The 21,286-nt window shown below is 43.9% G+C and overlaps 6 non-coding genes across 6 annotated transcripts; all 6 read right to left on the bottom strand.

The window, feature by feature from the left end:
- Positions 1 to 592: 592 nt before the first annotated feature.
- TRNAE-UUC (transfer RNA glutamic acid (anticodon UUC)) lies at positions 593 to 664 on the bottom strand. The gene has a single exon. It is a non-coding gene; the product is annotated as a tRNA-Glu (tRNA).
- A 2,890-nt stretch (positions 665 to 3,554) lies between these two features.
- TRNAE-UUC (transfer RNA glutamic acid (anticodon UUC)) lies at positions 3,555 to 3,626 on the bottom strand. The gene has a single exon. It is a non-coding gene; the product is annotated as a tRNA-Glu (tRNA).
- Positions 3,627 to 6,498: 2,872 nt separating this feature from the next.
- On the bottom strand, positions 6,499 to 6,570 carry TRNAE-UUC (transfer RNA glutamic acid (anticodon UUC)). Its single transcript has one exon. It is a non-coding gene; the product is annotated as a tRNA-Glu (tRNA).
- Positions 6,571 to 9,459: 2,889 nt separating this feature from the next.
- TRNAE-UUC (transfer RNA glutamic acid (anticodon UUC)) lies at positions 9,460 to 9,531 on the bottom strand. Its single transcript has one exon. It is a non-coding gene; the product is annotated as a tRNA-Glu (tRNA).
- Positions 9,532 to 15,380: 5,849 nt separating this feature from the next.
- On the bottom strand, positions 15,381 to 15,452 carry TRNAE-UUC (transfer RNA glutamic acid (anticodon UUC)). The gene has a single exon. It is a non-coding gene; the product is annotated as a tRNA-Glu (tRNA).
- Positions 15,453 to 18,341: 2,889 nt separating this feature from the next.
- On the bottom strand, positions 18,342 to 18,413 carry TRNAE-UUC (transfer RNA glutamic acid (anticodon UUC)). The gene has a single exon. It is a non-coding gene; the product is annotated as a tRNA-Glu (tRNA).
- Between the last annotated feature and the right edge of the window lie 2,873 nt (positions 18,414 to 21,286).

The following is a 21,286-nucleotide window of genomic DNA, read 5'->3' as shown; positions in this document are numbered from 1 at the left end:
TATTTCTTACAAAGAAGCAGAGTTTTATTCCAGGTACAGGAGGCATCTCTGGTGTCTGATACTACCGGTAGTGTTCAGCCTACCCTCTCTGAGAGAGCAGCAGTGAGGGTACAAAGCACACTGGTTGCAAAATGTGGACACTGCAAACAACAGCTGCAATATCACAGATGATATAAAACACATAAAGTACTCAAGTCTTATACTAGAAACAACACAGCAGGGGAATCATGTCATAAAACAAATGATGAACCCACAGTATGGACGGGGCAGGTAATAAAATGCGAATTTCCCATGGTGGGACCACAGTCAATTGCTGCCTTCTTCTCTGTGCCCCGGTCTCTTTATATAATCTGTACTTTTTGTTGTGCAATAAAAGAAAAACAAGGAATAACCCTTCATAGTATTAATGTACAGGTCAAGGGCTGGGGAGAGAGGGCTGTAGATTTGGGGGTCGGTGTAAACCTCTGACGGCATTAGATGGAAGCAGAAGACAAAGCAAGTGACATTTATATAGACTTTAGGTGCATTTAGGTTAATAGAAAAAAACTGAGAAAGATTAAAATGTCTGAGTAGTGAAAAAAAAAATATGGATTTCCCATACCGGGAGTCGAACCCGGGCCGCCTGGGTGAAAACCAGGAATCCTAACAGCTAGACCATATGGGAACTGTGAACTTTTTATACAGCTTAGTGTATGTGAGGTGTCTCCCAAGGTCACTCTGCATTCCGTACACTGAGAGTTATATTGTTCTTCTCAGTAGTACACAATCAATTGGGGTAACAGACACCTCACTTCTGACAAAAGAGAAGGAATGACCAGAAGTCATCATTTATGCCACAACCTGTCAGGTCTCATTATTTACAACCTTAGAGCTTCTACACATACACAGAGCCCAGGACACGGAGGACAGCAGCAGTCCCTGCATTCACTATTACTAACCCCTCCCCTTGAGCCAGACAAAGCCACGCCCCTCCCGTAGGACACTCCTGGGTTTCCTCACCAGACTGATGGCCCCACAGACCCCTCTCCAGTTATCTTCCAGCTGCTTCCTTGACGACACTCCCCTGCACCTGTCATAGGCTCCAGGCTGCCCTCCTGGGGCTCGAGTTATACTCCTTCTCTATCTACTAACAGCACCGACTCCAGTCCTGACACTGGATTGGTTCACACAGAGAAGAAACAGCTCAGAAGCAGTCTGGGTTGTTCCCAGGTACCTGCATCTTCACAGAGTGACCGCCAGGGGGCAGCACAGCCAAAGCACTCACAGCCCACAAGGCTACAAATCATCAATTCGATGTCAGCAGCCTTGTCAGAGGCGCAGAGACTAGTAATTCCACAATATTTTGGGACAGCAGAGGAAGAAGCAAGTGCTGAGCTGAAGTGGTCACTGCTGTTTTGTCACAACACCAGACATATGTTCTTAAAAGCATGTAAGCACACATTCTTAGGAATTCTCGGTCGTCTTCTCCCTTTCTGACATTATACCAATTGTATACACCCGAATGGAAAAAAGTTAAAAAATAATGTACTAGGAATATGCGCCAAAGGTAGGCAAATTAAACATTTCAAGTACAAATATTACCATATTTATTGATGTAAAATGTAAACAAGTTAGACTGAAAATATGTGTGTGTGTTTACAAAGGATGTCTAAAGTGTATGCTGTGAGGTCAGGTTGCAGTTCACTACTTGCACCTGTGCCTTTCACAAGCGTGAGTACCCAGTTACACTAATGTCTGCTCTGACTTGTTATTCTGAGAGTCATGTGCTAAAGGGGGGCTTCCACCCTAGTTTGAGGGACCAGAGTACGAATGCCCCAGGGCACAGGAAGTACACAGTCCTCATTGATACAACTGTGGCCCAGTAACTTCTGACTGCCCTTTGACCCCACAGACTGGCACATATATGACATCAGACTATAGCACTGTGGTACATATGCACATATGTGCATGTACACGTCAGCCAGTTTTTTATTAATTTATGTGCTAATTCTGTTCAGCATCAGGATGTGATGTCGAAAGAGACTGGTGGAGAGCGCCGAAGTCTCTGGTATTTCAAGACAAAACTAGAGACCTTTTCACACTCATATACTGCTCCAGGCAGATCTTCCACTGCAAATGCAAGTTATATGAGTCCAGCTGAAAACTGTTTATTTTTGGGTACTTGCTTTAGTCAAAGGTTACCATTTGCAACTCACAAAAAAAAAGCAAAGGGCAATTTCATACATTAACACTTTGGTAAAGTCGTTCTTTCACACCGTACATTTCCGAAAGTTTCTCTTTCCTTGTAAGTTATCCGGTGTGAAGGCCAAGTGGAGACAGGTCCACACTGTGCATCTTACAGTTGTGTAGCCAGAGTAGAGAGGTGTCCACACAGACACAGGACGTAGACAACACCTGTGTGTAGCATCAAGTGTCCCCAGCAACGCCTATAGTATAATGTATAGATGCCCCCAAACCACAGAAACCACGAGGGGAATGAAAAGAGGAAGAGACGGGTTATGTCAGAGATACAAATGGTGTCCTGCTCAAGACCTGCAATAAATTAAAACAAAAGTATTATTACAAACATTCCAGGTCCTACCGATATTGGAACTCAGATTGCTGGATTCAGAGTCCAGAGTGCTAATCATTACACGGTGGAACCAACGTCCACGATCCTCAACCCTAGGAGTCCTGAAGCAGTGTCAGTCGCCACCTACTGTCTATCGCTTGAATTCGTTCACACTGTAAATCAAACATGACAAATCCAACAGCACAACTAAAATGTGTATTTCACAAGTAATAACATAAAAACAGAAATATACTTTTGCTGATGCAGAAACAAAGAAAACGTCTCGTCTGATGCTTCAAAATCTCCATTTAGCATGGCCCCTTAACTAACCACCAAGAGTCTTTGCACGGCTGGGAACCTTTGTAAAAGGGTCAGTGGGTCACTGTGAATGCAGCAGATCTTCACCCCTGTTTTTCTTACAAAGAAGCAGAGTTTTATTCCAGGTACAGGAGGCATCTCTGGTGTCTGATACTACTGGTAGTGTTCAGCCTACCCTCTCTGAGAGAGCAGCAGTGAGGGTACAAAGCACACTGGTTGCAAAATGTGGACACTGCAAACAACAGCTGCAATATCACAGATGATATAAAACACATAAAGTACTCAAGTCTTATACTAGAAACAACACAGCAGGGGAATCATGTCATAAAACAAATGATGAACCCACAGTATGGACGGGGCAGGTAATAAAATGCGAATTTCCCATGGTGGGACCACAGTCAATTGCTGCCTTCTTCTCTGTGCCCCGGTCTCTTTATATAATCTGTACTTTTTGTTGTGCAATAAAAGAAAAACAAGGAATAACCCTTCATAGTATTAATGTACAGGTCAAGGGCTGGGGAGAGAGGGCTGTAGATTTGGGGGTCGGTGTAAACCTCTGACGGCATTAGATGGAAGCAGAAGACAAAGCAAGTGACATTTATTAAGACTTTAGGTGCATTTAGGTTTATAGAAAAAAACTGAGAAAGATTAAAATGTCTGAGTAGTGAAAAAAAAAAATATGGATTTCCCATACCGGGAGTCGAACCCAGGCCGCCTGGGTGAAAACCAGGAATCCTAACCGCCAGACCATATGGGAACTGTGAACTTTTCATACAGCTTAGTGTATGTGAGGTGTCTCCCAAGGTCACACTGCATTCCGTACACTGAGAGTTATATTCTTCTTCTCAGTAGTACACAATCAATTGGGGTAACAGACACCTCACTTCTGACAAAAGAGAAGGAATGACCAGAAGTCATCATTTATGCCACAACCTGTCAGGTCTCATTATTTACAACCTTAGAGCTTCTACACATACACAGAGCCCAGGACACGGAGGACAGCAGCAGTCCCTGCATTCACTATAACTAACCCCTCCCCTTGAGCCAGACAAAGCCACGCCCCTCCCGTAGGACACTCCTGGGTTTCCTCACCAGACTGATGGCCCCACAGACCCCTCTCCAGTTATCTTCCAGCTGCTTCCTTGACGACACTCCCCTGCACCTGTCACAGGCTCCAGGCTGCCCTCCTGGGGCTCGAGTTATACTCCTTCTCTATCTACTAACAGCACCGACTCCAGTCCTGACACTGGATTGGTTCACACAGAGAAGAAACAGCTCAGAAGTAGTCTGGGTTGTTCCCAGGTACCTGCATCTTCACAGAGTGACTGCCAGGGGGCAGCACAGCCAAAGCACTCACAGCCCACAAGGCTACAAATCATCAATTGGATGTCAGCAGCCTTGTGAGAGGCGCAGAGACTAGTAATTCCACAATATTTTGGGACAGCAGAGGAAGAAGCAAGTGCTGAGCTGAAGTGGTCACTGCTGTTTTGTCACAACACCAGACATATGTTCTTAAAAGCATGTAAGCACACATTCTTAAGAATTCTCGGTATTCTTCTCCCTTTCTGACATTATACCAATTGTATACAGCCGAATGGAGAAAAGTTAAAATATAAGGTACTAGGAATATGCGCCAAAGGTAGGCAAATTAAACATTTCAAGTACAAATATTACCATATTTATTGTTGTAAAATGTAAACAAGTTAGACTGAAAATATGTGTGTGTGTTTACAAAGGATGTCTAAAGTGTATGCTGTGAGGTCAGGTTGCAGTTCACTACTTGCACTTGTGCCTTTCACAAGTGTGAGTACCCAGTTACACTAATGTCTTCTCTGACTTGTTATTCTGAGAGTCATGTACTAAAGGGGGGCTTCCACCCTAGTTTGAGGGACCAGAGTACGAATGCCCCAGGGCACAGGAAGTACACAGTCCTCATTGATACAACTGTGGCCCAGTAACTTCTGACTGCCCTTTGACCCCACAGACTGGCACATGTATGTCATCAGACTATAGCACCGTGTACATATGCACACATGTGCATGTACACGTCAGCCAGTTTTTTATTCATTTATGTGCTAATACTGTTCAGCCTCAGGATGTGATGTCGAAGGAGACTGTTAGAGAGCGCCGAAGTCTCTGGTATTTCAATACAAAACTAGAGACCTTTTCACACTCATATACTGCTCCAGGCAGATCTTCCACTGCAAATGCAAGTTATATGAGTCCAGCTGAAAACTGTTTATTTTTGGGTACTTGCTTTAGTCAAAGGTTACCATTTGCAACTCACAAAAAAAAAGCAAAGGGCAATTTCATACATTAACACTTTGGTAAAGTCGTTCTTTCACACCGTACATTTCCGTAAGTTTCTCTCTCCTTGTAAGTTATCCGGTGTGAAGGCCAAGTGGAGTCAGGTCCACACTGTGCATCTTACAGTTGTGTAGCCAGAGTAGAGAGGTGTCCACACAGACACAGGACGTAGACAACACCTGTGTGTAGCATCAAGTGTCCCCAGCAACGCCTATAGAATAATGTATAGATGCCCCCAAACCGCAGAAACCACGAGGGGAATGAAAAGAGGAAGAGACGGGTTATGTCAGAGATACAAATGGTTTCCTGCTCAAGACCTGCAATAAATTAAAACAAAAGTATTATTACAAACATTCCAGGTCCTACCGATATTGGAACTCAGATTGCTGGATTCAGAGTCCAGAGTGCTAATCATTACACGATGGAACCAACGTCCACGATCCTCAACCCTAGGAGTCCTGAAGCAGTGTCAGTCGCCACCTACTGTCTATCGCTTGAATTCGTTCACACTGTAAATCAAACATGACAAATCCAACAGCACAACTAAAATGTGTATTTCACAAGTAATAACATAAAAACAGAAATATACTTTTGCTGATGCAGAAACAAAGAAAACGTCTCGTCTGATGCTTCGAAATCTCTATTTAGCATGGCCCCTTAACTAACCACCAAGAGTCTTTGCACGGCTAGGAACCTTTGTAAAAGGGTCAGTGGGTCACTGTGAATGCAGCAGATCTTCACCCCTGTATTTCTTACAAAGAAGCAGAGTTTTATTCCAGGTACAGGAGGCATCTCTGGTGTCTGATACTACCGGTAGTGTTCAGCCTACCTCTCTGAGAGAGCAGCACACTGGTTGCAAAATGTGGACACTGCAAACAACAGCTGCAATATCACAGATGATATAAAACACATAAAGTACTCAAGTCTTATACTAGAAACAACACAGCAGGGGAATCATGTCATAAAACAAATGATGAACCCACAGTATGGACGGGGCAGGTAATAAAATGCGAATTTCCCATGGTGGGACCACAGTCAATTGCTGCCTTCTTCTCTGTGCCCCGGTCTCTTTATATAATCTGTACTTTTTGTTGTGCAATAAAAGAAAAACAAGGAATAACCCTTCATAGTATTAATGTACAGGTCAAGGGCTGGGGAGAGAGGGCTGTAGATTTGGGGGTCGGTGTAAACCTCTGACGGCATTAGATGGAAGCAGAAGACAAAGCAAGTGACATTTATTAAGACTTTAGGTGCATTTAGGTTTATAGAAAAAAACTGAGAAAGATTAAAATGTCTGAGTAGTGAAAAAAAAAAATATGCATTTCCCATACCGGGAGTCGAACCCGGGCCGCCTGGGTGAAAACCAGGAATCCTAACCGCTAGACCATATGGGAACTGTGAACTTTTTATACAGCTTAGTGTATGTGAGGTGTCTCACAAGGTCACACTGCATTCCGTACACTGAGAGTTATATTGTTCTTCTCAGTAGTACACAATCAATTGGGGTAACAGACACCTCACTTCTGACAAAAGAGAAGGAATGACCAGAAGTCATCATTTCTGCCACAACCTGTCAGGTCTCATTATTTACAACCTTAGAGCTTCTACACATACACAGAGCCCAGGACACGGAGGACAGCAGCAGTCCCTGCATTCACTATTACTAACCCCTCCCCTTGAGCCAGACAAAGCCACGCCCCTCCCGTAGGACACTCCTGGGTTTCCTCACCAGACTGATGGCCCCACAGACCCCTCTCCAGTTATCTTCCAGCTGCTTCCTTGACGACACTCCCCTGCACCTGTCACAGGCTCCAGGCTGCCCTCCTGGGGCTCGAGTTATACTCCTTCTCTATCTACTAACAGCACCGACTCCAGTCCTGACACTGGATTGGTTCACACAGAGAAGAAACAGCTCAGAAGCAGTCTGGGTTGTTCCCAGGTACCTGCATCTTCACAGAGTGACTGCCAGGGGGCAGCACAGCCAAAGCACTCACAGCCCACAAGGCTACAAATCATCAATTGGATGTCAGCAGCCTTGTCAGAGGCGCAGAGACTAGTAATTCCACAATATTTTGGGACAGCAGAGGAAGAAGCAAGTGCTGAGCTGAAGTGGTCACTGCTGTTTTGTCACAACACCAGACATATGTTCTTAAAAGCATGTAAGCACACATTCTTAGGAATTCTCGGTCGTCTTCTCCCTTTCTGACATTATACCAATTGTATACACCCGAATGGAGAAAAGTTAAAATATAAGGTACTAGGAATATGCGCCAAAGGTAGGCAAATTAAACATTTCAAGTACAAATATTACCATATTTATTGATGTAAAATGTAAACAAGTTAGACTGAAAATATGTGTGTGTGTTTACAAAGGATGTCTAAAGTGTATGCTGTGAGGTCAGGTTGCAGTTCACTACTTGCACTTGTGCCTTTCACAAGTGTGAGTACCCAGTTACACTAATGTCTGCTCTGACTTGTTATTCTGAGAGTCATGTGCTAAAGGGGGGCTTCCACCCTAGTTTGAGGGACCAGAGTACGAATGCCCCAGGGCACAGGAAGTACACAGTCCTCATTGATACAACTGTGGCCCAGTAACTTCTGACTGCCCTTTGACCCCACAGACTGGCACATATATGACATCAGACTATAGCACTGTGGTACATATGCACATATGTGCATGTACACGTCAGGCAGTTTTTTATTCATTTATGTGCTAATTCTGTTCAGCATCAGGATGTGATGTCGAAAGAGACTGGTGGAGAGCGCCGAAGTCTCTGGTATTTCAAGACAAAACTAGAGACCTTTTCACACTCATATACTGCTCCAGGCAGATCTTCCACTGCAAATGCAAGTTATATGAGTCCAGCTGAAAACTGTTTATTTTTGGGTACTTGCTTTAGTCAAAGGTTACCATTTGCAACTCACAAAAAAAAAGCAAAGGGCAATTTCATACATTAACACTTTGGTAAAGTAGTTCTTTCACACCGTACATTTCCGTAAGTTTCTCTCTCCTTGTAAGTTATCCGGTGTGAAGGCCAAGTGGAGTCAGGTCCACACTGTGCATCTTACAGTTGTGTAGCCAGAGTAGAGAGGTGTCCACACAGACACAGGACGTAGACAACACCTGTGTGTAGCATCAAGTGTCCCCAGCAACGCCTATAGAATAATGTATAGATGCCCCCAAACCGCAGAAACCACGAGGGGAATGAAAAGAGGAAGAGACGGGTTATGTCAGAGATACAAATGGTGTCCTGCTCAAGACCTGCAATAAATTAAAACAAAAGTATTATTACAAACATTCCAGGTCCTACCGATATTGGAACTCAGATTGCTGGATTCAGAGTCCAGAGTGCTAATCATTACACGGTGGAACCAACGTCCACGATCCTCAACCCTAGGAGTCCTGAAGCAGTGTCAGTCGCCACCTACTGTCTATCGCTTGAATTCGTTCACACTGTAAATCAAACATGACAAATCCAACAGCACAACTAAAATGTGTATTTCACAAGTAATAACATAAAAACAGAAATATACTTTTGCTGATGAAAAACAAAGAAAACGTCTCGTCTGATGCTTCAAAATCTCCATTTAGCATGGCCCCTTAACTAACCACCAAGAGTCTTTGCACGGCTGGGAACCTTTGTAAAAGGGTCCGTGGGTCACTGTGAATGCAGCAGATCTTCACCCCTGTATTTCTTACAAAGAAGCAGAGTTTTATTCCAGGTACAGGAGGCATCTCTGGTGTCTGATACTACTGGTAGTGTTCAGCCTACCCTCTCTGAGAGAGCAGCAGTGAGGGTACAAAGCACACTAATTGCAAAATGTGGACACTGCAAACAACAGCTGCAATATCACAGATGATATAAAACACATAAAGTACTCAAGTCTTATACTAGAAACAACACAGCAGGGGAATCATGTCATAAAACAAATGATGAACCCACAGTATGGACGGGGCAGGTAATAAAATGCGAATTTCCCATGGTGGGACCACAGTCAATTGCTGCCTTCTTCTCTGTGTCCCGGTCTCTTTATATAATCTGTACTTTTTGTTGTGCAATAAAATATAAACAAGGAATAACCCTTCATAGTATTAATGTACAGGTCAAGGGCTGGGGAGAGAGGGCTGTACATTTGGGGGTCGGTGTAAACCTCTGACGACATTAGATGGAAGCAGAAGACAAAGCAAGTGACTTTTATTAAGACTTTAGGTGCATTTAGGTTTATAGAAAAAAACTGAGAAAGATTAAAATGTCTGAGTAGTGAAAAAAAAAAATATGGATTTCCCATACCGGGAGTCGAACCCAGGCCGCCTGGGTGAAAACCAGGAATCCTAACCGCTAGACCATATGGGAACTGTGAACTTTTTATACAGCTTAGTGTATGTGAGGTGTCTCCCAAGGTCACACTGCATTCCGTACACTGAGAGTTATATTGTTCTTCTCAGTAGTACACAATCAATTGGGGTAACAGACACCTCACTTCTGACAAAAGAGAAGGAATGACCAGAAGTCATCATTTCTGCCACAACCTGTCAGGTCTCATTATTTACAACCTTAGAGCTTCTACACATACACAGAGCCCAGGACACGGAGGACAGCAGCAGTCCCTGCATTCACTATTACTAACCCCTCCCCTTGAGCCAGACAAAGCCACGCCCCTCCCGTAGGACACTCCTGGGTTTCCTCACCAGACTGATGGCCCCACATACCCCTCTCCAGTTATCTTCCAGCTGCTTCCTTGACGACACTCCCCTGCACCTGTCACAGGCTCCAGGCTGCCCTCCTGGGGCTCGAGTTATACTCCTTCTCTATCTACTAACAGCACCGACTCCAGTCCTGACACTGGATTGGTTCACACAGAGAAGAAACAGCTCAGAAGTAGTCTGGGTTGTTCCCAGGTACCTGCATCTTCACAGAGTGACTGCCAGGGGGCAGCACAGCCAAAGCACTCACAGCCCACAAGGGTACAAATCATCAATCGGATGTCAGCAGCCTTGTCAGAGGCGCAGAGACTAGTAATTCCACAATATTTTGGGACAGCAGAGGAAGAAGCAAGTGCTGAGCTGAAGTGGTCACTGCTGTTTTGTCACAACACCAGACATATGTTCTTAAAAGCATGTAAGCACACATTCTTAAGAATTCTCGGTAGTCTTCTCCCTTTCTGACATTATACCAATTGTATACACCCGAATGGAGAAAAGTTAAAATATAAGGTACTAGGAATATGCGGCAAAGGTAGGCAAATTAAACATTTCAAGTACAAATATTACCATATTTATTGATGTAAAATGTAAACAAGTTAGACTGAAAATATGTGTGTGTGTTTACACAGGATGTCTAAAGTGTATGCTGTGAGGTCAGGTTGCAGTTCACTACTTGCACTTGTGCCTTTCACAAGTGTGAGTACCCAGTTACACTAATGTCTTCTCTGACTTGTTATTCTGAGAGTCATGTACTAAAGGGGGGCTTCCACCCTAGTTTGAGGGACCAGAGTACGAATGCCCCAGGGCACAGGAAGTACACAGTCCTCATTGATACAACTGTGGCCCAGTAACTTCTGACTGCCCTTTGACCCCACAGACTGGCACATGTATGTCATCAGACTATAGCACCGTGGTACATATGCACACATGTGCATGTACACGTCAGCCAGTTTTTTATTCATTTATGTGCTAATACTGTTCAGCATCAGGATGTGATGTCGAAGTAGACTGTTAGAGAGCGCCGAAGTCTCTGGTATTTCAAGACAAAACTAGAGACCTTTTCACACTCATATACTGCTCCAGGCAGATCTTCCACTGCAAATGCAAGTTATATGAGTCCAGCTGAAAACTGTTTATTTTTGGGTACTTGCTTTAGTCAAAGGTTACCATTTGCAACTCACAAAAAAAAAGCAAAGGGCAATTTCATACATTAACACTTTGGTAAAGTCGTTCTTTCACACCGTACATTTCCGTAAGTTTCTCTCTCCTTGTAAGTTATCCGGTGTGAAGGCCAAGTGGAGTCAGGTCCACACTGTGCATCCTACAGTTGTGTAGCCAGAGTAGAGAGGTGTCCACACAGACACAGGACGTAGACAACACCTGTGTGTAGCATCAAGTGTCCCCAGCAACGCCAATAGAATAATGTATAGATGCCCCCAAACCGCAGAAACCACAAGGGGAATGAAAAGAGGTAGAGACGGGTTATGTCAGAGATACAAATGGTTTCCTGCTCAAGACCTGCAATAAATTAAAACAAAAGTATTATTACAAACATTCCAGGTCCTACCGATATTGGAACTCAGATTGCTGGATTCAGAGTCCAGAGTGCTAATCATTACACAATGGAACCAACGTCCACGATCCTCAACCCTAGGAGTCCTGAAGCAGTGTCAGTCGCCACCTACTGTCTATCGCTTGAATTCGTTCACACTGTAAATCAAACATGACAAATCCAAGAGCACAACTAAAATGTGTATTTCACAAGTAATAACATAAAAACAGAAATATACTTTTGCTGATGCAGAAACAAAGAAAACGTCTCGTCTGATGCTTCGAAATCTCCATTTAGCATGGCCCCTTAACTAACCACCAAGAGTCTTTGCACGGCTGGGAACCTTCGTAAAAGGGTCAGTGGGTCACTGTGAATGCAGCAGATCTTCACCACTGTATTTCTTACAAAGAAGCAGAGTTTTATTCCAGGTACAGGAGGCATCTCTGGTGTCTGATACTACCGGTAGTGTTCAGCCTACCCTCTCTGAGAGAGCAGCAGTGATGGTACAAAGCACACTGGTTGCAAAATGTGGACACTGTAAACAACAGCTGCAATATCACAGATGATATAAAACACATAAAGTACTCAAGTCTTATACTAGAAACAACACAGCAGGGGAATCATGTCATAAAACAAATGATGAACCCACAGTATGGACGGGGCAGGTAATAAAATGCGAATTTCCCATCGTGGCACCACAGTCAATTGCTGCCTTCTTCTCTGTGCCCCGGTCTCTTTATATAATCTGTACTTTTTGTTGTGCAATAAAAGAAAAACAAGGAATAACCCTTCATAGTATTAATGTACAGGTCAAGGGCTGGGGAGAGAGGGCAGTAGATTTGGGGGTCGGTGTAAACCTCTGACGGCATTAGATGGAAGCAGAAGACAAAGCAAGTGACATTTATTAAGACTTTAGGTGCATTTAGGTTTATAGAAAAAAACTGAGAAAGATTAAAATGTCTGAGTAGTGAAAAAAAAAATATGGATTTCCCATACGGTGAGTCGAACCCGGGCCGCCTGGGTGAAAACCAGGAATCCTAACCGCTAGACCATATGGGAACTGTGAACTTTTATAAAGCTTAGTGTATGTGAGGTGTCTCCCAAGGTCACACTGCATTCCGTACACTGAGAGTTATATTCTTCTTCTCAGTAGTACACAATCAATTGGGGTAACAGACACCTCACTTCTGACAAAAGAGAAGGAAAGGACAGAAGTCATCATTTCTGCCACAACCTGTCAGGTCTCATTATTTACAACCTTAGAGCTTCTACACATACACAGAGCCCAGGACACGGAGCACAGCAGCAGTCCCTGCATTCACTATTACTAACCCCTCCCCTTGAGCCAGACAAAGCCACGCCCCTCCCGTAGGACACTCCTGGGTTTCCTCACCAGACTGATGGCCCCACAGACCCCTCTCCAGTTTTCTTCCAGCTGCTTCCTTGACGACACTCCCCTGCACCTGTCACAGGCTCCAGGCTGCCCTCCTGGGGCTCGAGTTATACTCCTTCTCTATCTACTAACAGCACCGACTCCAGTCCTGACACTGGATTGGTTCACACAGAGAAGAAACAGCTCAGAAGTAGTCTGGGTTGTTCCCAGGTACCTGCATCTTCACAGAGTGACTGCCAGGGGGCAGCACAGCCAAAGCGCTCACAGCCCACAAGGCTACAAATCATCAATTGGATATCAGCAGCCTTGTCAGAGGCGCAGAGACTAGTAATTCCACAATATTTTGGGACAGCAGAGGAAGAAGCAAGTGCTGAGCTGAAGTGGTCACTGCTGTTTTGTCACAACACCAGACATATGTTCTTAAAAGCATGTAAGCGCACATTCTTAGGCATTCTCGGTCGTCTTCTCCCTTTCTGACATTATACCAATTGTATACACCCGAATGGAGAAAAGTTAAAATATAAGGTACTAGGAATATGCGCCAAAGGTAGGCAAATTAAACATTTCAAGTACAAATATTACCATATTTATTGATGTAAAATGTAAACAAGTTAGACTGAAAATATGTGTGTGTGTTTACAAAGGATGTCTAAAGTGTATGCTGTGAGGTCAGGTTGCAGTTCACTACTTGCACTTGTGCCTTTCACAAGTGTGAGTACCCAGTTACACTAATGTCTGCTCTGACTTGTTATTCTGAGAGTCATGTGCTAAAGGGGGGCTTCCACCCTAGTTTGAGGGACCAGAGTACGAATGCCCCAGGGCACAGGAAGTACACAGTCCTCATTGATACAACTGTGGCCCAGTAACTTCTGACTGCCCTTTGACCCCACAGACTGGCACATATATGTCATTAGACTATAGCACCGTGGTACATATGCACACATGTGCATGTACACGTCAGCCAGTTTTTTATTCATTTATGTGCTAATACTGTTCAGCATCAGGATGTGATGTCGAAGGAGACTGGTGGAGAGCGCCGAAGTCTCTGGTATTTCAAGACAAAACTAGAGACCTTTTCACACTCATATACTGCTCCAGGCAGATCTTCCACTGCAAATGCAAGTTATATGAGTCCAGCTGAAAACTGTTTATTATTGAGTACTTGCTTTAGTCAAAGGTTACCATTTGCAACTCACAAAAAAAAAGCAAAGGGCAATTTCATACATTAACACTTTGGTAAAGTCGTTCTTTCACACCGTACATTTCCGTAAGTTTCTCTCTCCTTGTAAGTTATCCGGTGTGAAGGCCAAGTGGAGTCAGGTCCACACTGTGCATCTTACAGTTGTGTAGCCAGAGTAGAGAGGTGTCCACACAGACACAGGACGTAGACAACACCTGTGTGTAGCATCAAGTGTCCCCAGCAACGCCTACAGAATAATGTATAGATGCCCCCAAACCGCAGAAACCACGAGGGGAATGAAAAGAGGAAGAGACGGGTTATGTCAGAGATACAAATGGTTTCCTGCTCAAGACCTGCAATAAATTAAAACAAAAGTATTATTACAAACATTCCAGGTCCTACCGATATTGGAACTCAGATTGCTGGATTCAGAGTCCAGAGTGCTAATCATTACACGATGGAACCAACGTCCACGATCCTCAACCCTAGGAGTCCTGAAGCAGTGTCAGTCGCCACCTACTGTCTATCGCTTGAATTCGTTCACACTGTAAATCAAACATGACAAATCCAACAGCACAACTAAAATGTGTATTTCACAAGTAATAACATAAAAACAGAAATATACTTTTGCTGATACAGAAACAAAGAAAACGTCTCGTCTGATGCTTTGAAATCTCCATTTAGCATGGCCCCTTAACTAACCACCAAGAGTCTTTGCACGGCTGGGAACCTTCGTAAAAGGGTCAGTGGGTCACTGTGAATGCAGCAGCTCTTCACCCCTGTTTTTCTTACAAAGAAGCAGAGTTTTATTCCAGGTACAGGAGGCATCTCTGGTGTCTGATACTACCGGTAGTGTTCAGCCTACCCTCTCTGAGAGAGCAGCAGTGAGGGTACAAAGCACACTGGTTGCAAAATGTGGACACTGCAAACAACAGCTGCAATATCACAGATGATATAAAACACATAAAGTACTCAAGTCTTATACTAGAAACAACACAGTAGGGGAATCATGTCATAAAACAAATGATGAACCCACAGTATGGACGGGGCAGGTAATAAAATGCGAATTTCCCATGGTGGGACCACAGTCAATTGCTGCCTTCTTCTCTGTGCCCCGGTCTCTTTATATAATCTGTACTTTTTGTTGTGCAATAATAGAAAAACAAGGAATAACCCTTCATAGTATTAATGTACAGGTCAAGGGCTGGGGAGAGAGGGCTGTAGATTTGGGGGTCGGTGTAAACCTCTGACGGCATTAGATGGAAGCAGAAGACAAAGCAAGTGACATTTATTAAGACTTTAGGTGCATTTAGGTTTATAGAAAAAAACTGAGAAAGATTAAAATGTCTGAGTAGTGAAAAAAAAAATATGGATTTCCCATACCAGGAGTCGAACCCGGGCCGCCTGGGTGAAAACCAGGAATCCTAACCGCTAGACCATATGGGAACTGTGAACTTTTATAAAGCTTAGTGTATGTGAGGTGTCTCCCAAGGTCACACTGCATTCCGTACACTGAGAGTTATATTGTTCTTCTCAGTAGTACACAATCAATTGGGGTAACAGACACCTCACTTCTGACAAAAGAGAAGGAATGACCAGAAGTCATCATTTCTGCCACAACCTGTCAGGTCTCATTATTTACAACCTTAGAGCTTCTACACATACACAGAGCCCAGGACACGGAGGACAGCAGCAGTCCCTGCATTCACTATTACTAACCCCTCCCCTTGAGCCAGACAAAGCCACGCCCCTCCCGTAGGACACTCCTGGGTTTCCTCACCAGACTGATGGCCCCACAGACCCCTCTCCAGTTATCTTCCAGCTGCTTCCTTGACGACACTCCCCTGCACCTGTCACAGGCTCCAGGCTGCCCTCCTGGGGCTCGAGTTATACTCCTTCTCTATCTACTAACAGCACCGACTCCAGTCCTGACACTGGATTGGTTCACACAGAGAAGAAACAGCTCAGAAGTAGTCTGGGTTGTTCCCAGGTACCTGCATCTTCACAGAGTGACTGCCAGGGGGCAGCACAGCCAAAGCACTCACAGCCCACAAGGCTACAAATCATCAATTGGATGTCAGCAGCCTTGTCAGAGGCTCAGAGACTAGTAATTCCACAATATTTTGGGACAGCAGAGGAAGAAGCAAGTGCTGAGCTGAAGTGGTCACTGCTGTTTTGTCACAACACCAGACATATGTTCTTAAAAGCATGTAAGCGCACATTCTTAGGCATTCTCGGTCGTCTTCTCCCTTTCTGACATTATACCAATTGTATACACCCGAATGGAGAAAAGTTAAAATATAAGGTACTAGGAATATGCGCCAAAGGTAGGCAAATTAAACATTTCAAGTACAAATATTACCATATTTATTGATGTAAAATGTAAACAAGTTAGACTGAAAATATGTGTGTGTGTTTACAAAGGATGTCTAAAGTGTATGCTGTGAGGTCAGGTTGCAGTTCACTACTTGCACTTGTGCCTTTCACAAGTGTGAGTACCCAGTTACACTAATGTCTTTTCTGACTTGTTATTCTGAGAGTCATGTACTAAAGGGGGGCTTCCACCCTAGTTTGAGGGACCAGAGTACGAATGCCCCAGGGCACAGGAAGTACACAGTCCTCATTGATACAACTGTGGCCCAGTAACTTCTGACTGGCCTTTGACCCCACAGACTGGCACATATATGTCATCAGACTATAGCACCGTGGTACATATGCACACATGTGCATGTACACGTCAGCCAGTTTTTTATTCATTTATGTACTAATACTGTTCAGCATCAGGATGTGATGTCGAAGGTGTCTGTTAGAGAGCGCCGAAGTCTCTGGTATTTCAAGACAAAACTAGAGACCTTTTCACACTCATATACTGCTCCAGGCAGATCTTCCACTGCAAATGCAAGTTATATGAGTCCAGCTGAAAACTGTTTATTTTTGGGTACTTGCTTTAGTCAAAGGTTACCATTTGCAACTCACAAAAAAAAAGCAAAGGGCAATTTCATACATTAACACTTTGGTAAAGTCGTTCTTTCACACCGTACATTTCCGTAAGTTTCTCTCTCCTTGTAAGTTATCCGGTGTGAAGGCCAAGTGGAGTCAGGTCCACACTGTGCATCCTACAGTTGTGTAGCCAGAGTAGAGAGGTGTCCACACAGACACAGGACGTAGACAACACCTGTGTGTAGCATCAAGTGTCCCCAGCAACGCCTATAGAATAATGTATAGATGTCCCCAAACCGCAGAAACCACGAGGGGAATGAAAAGAGGAAGAGACGGGTTATGTCAGAGATACAAATGGTTTCCTGCTCAAGACCTGCAATAAATGAAAACAAAAGTATTATTACAAACATTCCAGGTCCTACCGATATTGGAACTCAGATTCCTGGATTCAGAGTCCAGAGTGCTAATCATTACACGATGGAACCAACGTCCACGATCCTCAACCCTAGGAGTCCTGAAGCAGTGTCAGTCGCCACCTACTGTCTATCGCCTGAATTCGTTCACACTGTAAATCAAACATGACAAATCCAACAGCACAACTAACATGTGTATTTCACAAGTAATAACATAAAAACAGAAATATACTTTTGCTGATGCAGAAACAAAGAAAACGTCTCGTCTGATGCTTCGAAATCTCCATTTAGCATGGCCCCTTAACTAACCACCAAGAGTCTTTGCACGGCTGGGAACCTTTGTAAAAGGGTCAGTGGGTCACTGTGAATGCAGCAGATCTTCACCCCTGTATTTCTTACAAAGAAGCAGAGTTTTATTCCAGGTACAGGAGGCATCTCTTGTGTCTGATACTACCGGTAGTGTTCAGCCTACCCTCTCTGAGAGAGCAGCAGTGAGGGTACAAAGCACACTGGTTGCAAAATGTGGACACTGCAAACAACAGCTGCAATATCACAGATGATATAAAACACATAAAGTACTCAAGTCTTATACTAGAAACAACACAGCAGGGGAATCATGTCATAAAACAAATGATGAACCCACAGTATGGACGGGGCAGGTAATAAAATGCGAATTTCCCATGGTGGGACCACAGTCAATTGCTGCCTTCTTCTCTGTGCCCCGGTCTCTTTATATAATCTGTACTTTTTGTTGTGCAATAAAAGAAAAACAAGGAATGACCCTTCATAGTATTAATGTACAGGTCAAGGGCTGGGGAGAGAGGGCAGTAGATTTGGGGGTCGGTGTAAACCTCTGACGGCATTAGATGGAAGCAGAAGACAAAGCAAGTGACATTTATTAAGACTTTAGGTGCATTTAGGTTTATAGAAAAAAACTGAGAAAGATTAAAATGTCTGAGTAGTGAAAAAAAAAAATATGGATTTCCCATACCGGGAGTCAAACCCAGGCCGCCTGGGTGAAAACCAGGAATCCTAACCGCTAGACCATATGGGAACTGTGAACTTTTTATACAGGTTAGTGTATGTGAGGTGTCTCTCAAGGTCACACTGCATTCCGTACACTGAGAGTTATATTGTTCTTCTCAGTAGTACACAATCAATTGGGGTAACAGACACCTCACTTCTGACAAAAGAGAAGGAATGACCAGAAGTCATCATTTATGCCACAACCTGTCAGGTCTCATTATTTACAACCTTAGAGCTTCTACACATACACAGAGCCCAGGACACGGAGGACAGTAGCAGTCCCTGCATTCACTATTACTAACCCCTCCCCTTGAGCCAGACAAAGCCACGCCCCTCCCGTAGGACACTCCTGGGTTTCCTCACCAGACTGATGGCCCCACAGACCCCTCTCCAGTTATCTTCCAGCTGCTTCCTTGACGACACTCCCCTGCACCTGTCACAGGCTCCAGGCTGCCCTCCTGGGGCTCGAGTTATACTCCTTCTCTATCTACTAACAGCACCGACTCCAGTCCTGACACTGGATTGGTTCACACAGAGAAGAAACAACTCAGAAGTAGTCTGGGTTGTTCCCAGGTACCTGCATCTTCACAGAGTGACTGCCAGGGGGCAGCACAGCCAAAGCACTCACAGCCCACAAGGCTACAAATCATCAATTGGATGTCAGCAGCCTTGTCAGAGGCTCAGAGACTAGTAATTCCACAATATTTTGGGACAGCAGAGGAAGAAGCAAGTGCTGAGCTGAAGTGGCCACTGCTGTTTTGTCACAACACCAGACATATGTTCTTAAAAGCATGTAAGCGCACATTCTTAGGCATTCTCGGTCGTCTTCTTCCTTTCTGACATTATACCAATTGTATACACCCAAATGGAGAAAAGTTAAAATATAAGGTACTAGGAATATGCGCCAAAGGTAGGCAAATTAAACATTTCAAGTACAAATATTACCATATTTATTGATGTAAAATGTAAACAAGTTAGACTGAAAATATGTGTGTGTGTTTACAAAGGATGTCTAAAGTGTATGCTGTGAGGTCAGGTTGCAGTTCACTACTTGCACTTGTGCCTTTCACAAGTGTGAGTACCCAGTTACACTAATGTCTGCTCTGACTTGTTATTCTGAGAGTCATGTGCTAAAGGGGGGCTTCCACCCTAGTTTGAGGGACCAGAGTACGAATGCCCCAGGGCACAGGAAGTACACAGTCCTCATTGATACAACTGTGGCCCAGTAACTTCTGACTGCCCTTTGACCCCACAGACTGGCACATATATGTCATCAGACTATAGCACCGTGGTACATATGCACACATGTGCATGTACACGTCAGCCAGTTTTTTATTCATTTATGTACTAATACTGTTCAGCATCAGGATGTGATGTCGAAGGAGACTGTTAGAGAGCGCCGAAGTCTCTGGTATTTCAAGACAAAACTAGAGACCTTTTCACACTCATATACTGCTCCAGGCAGATCTTCCACTGCAAATGCAAGTTATATGAGTCCAGCTGAAAACTGTTTATTTTTGGGTACTTGCTTTAGTCAAAGGTTACCATTTGCAACTCACAAAAAAAAAGCAAAGGGCAATTTCATACATTAACACTTTGGTAAAGTCGTTCTTTCACACCGTACATTTCCGTAAGTTTCTCTCTCCTTGTAAGTTATCCGGTGTGAAGGCCAAGTGGAGTCAGGTCCACACTGTGCATCCTACAGTTGTGTAGCCAGAGTAGAGAGGTGTCCACACAGACACAGGACGTAGACAACACCTGTGTGTAGCATCAAGTGTCCCCAGCAACGCCTATAGAATAATGTATAGATGCCCCCAAACCGCAGAAACCACGAGTGGAATGAAAAGAGGAAGAGACGGGTTATGTCAGAGATACAAATGGTTTCCTGCTCAAGACCTGCAATAAATTAAAACAAAAGTATTATTACAAACATTCCAGGTCCTACCGATATTGGAACTCAGATTGCTGGATTCAGAGTCCAGAGTGCTAATCATTACACGATGGAACCAACGTCCACGATCCTCAACCATAGGAGTCCTGAAGCAGTGTCAGTCGCCACCTACTGTCTATCGCCTGAATTAGTTCACACTGTAAATCAAACATGACAAATCCAACAGCACAACTAAAATGTGTATTTCACAAGTAATAACATAAAAACAGAAATATACTTTTGCTGATGCAGAAACAAAGAAAACGTCTCGTCTGATGCTTCGAAATCTCCATTTAGCATGGCCCCTTAACTAACCACCAAGAGTCTTTGCACGGCTGGGAACCTTTGTAAAAGGGTCAGTGGGTCACTGTGAATGCAGCAGATCTTCACCCCTGAATTTCTTACAAAGAAGTAGAGTTTTATTCCAGGTACAGGAGGCATCTCTGGTGTCTGATACTACCGGTAGTGTTCAGCCTTCCCTCTCTGAGAGAGCAGCAGTGAGGGTACAAAGCACACTGGTTGCAAAATGTGGACACTGTAAACAACAGCTGCAATATCACAGATGATATAAAACACATAAAGTACTCAAGTCTTATACTAGAAACAACACAGCAGGGGAATCATGTCATAAAACAAATGATGAACCCACAGTATGGACGGGGCAGGTAATAAAATGCGAATTTCCCATGGTGGCACCACAGTCAATTGCTGCCTTCTTCTCTGTGCCCCGGTCTCTTTATATAATCTGTACTTTTTGTTGTGCAATAAAAGAAAAACAAGGAATAACCCTTCATAGTATTAATGTACAGGTCAAGAGCTGGGGAGAGAGTGCAGTAGATTTGGGGGTCGGTGTAAACCTCTGACGGCATTAGATGGAAGCAGAGGACAAAGCAAGTGACATTTATTAAGACTTTAGGTGCATTTAGGTTTATAGGAAAAAACTGAGAAAGATTAAAATGTCTGAGTAGTGA

Source organism: Pleurodeles waltl, unplaced genomic scaffold (assembly GCF_031143425.1).
Source record: "Pleurodeles waltl isolate 20211129_DDA unplaced genomic scaffold, aPleWal1.hap1.20221129 scaffold_39, whole genome shotgun sequence".
In the NCBI taxonomy this organism is placed as follows: domain Eukaryota; kingdom Metazoa; phylum Chordata; class Amphibia; order Caudata; family Salamandridae; genus Pleurodeles; species Pleurodeles waltl.
The sequence above is the reverse complement of the archived record's forward strand: the minus strand, read 5'-3'. Positions and strand labels throughout refer to the sequence as shown.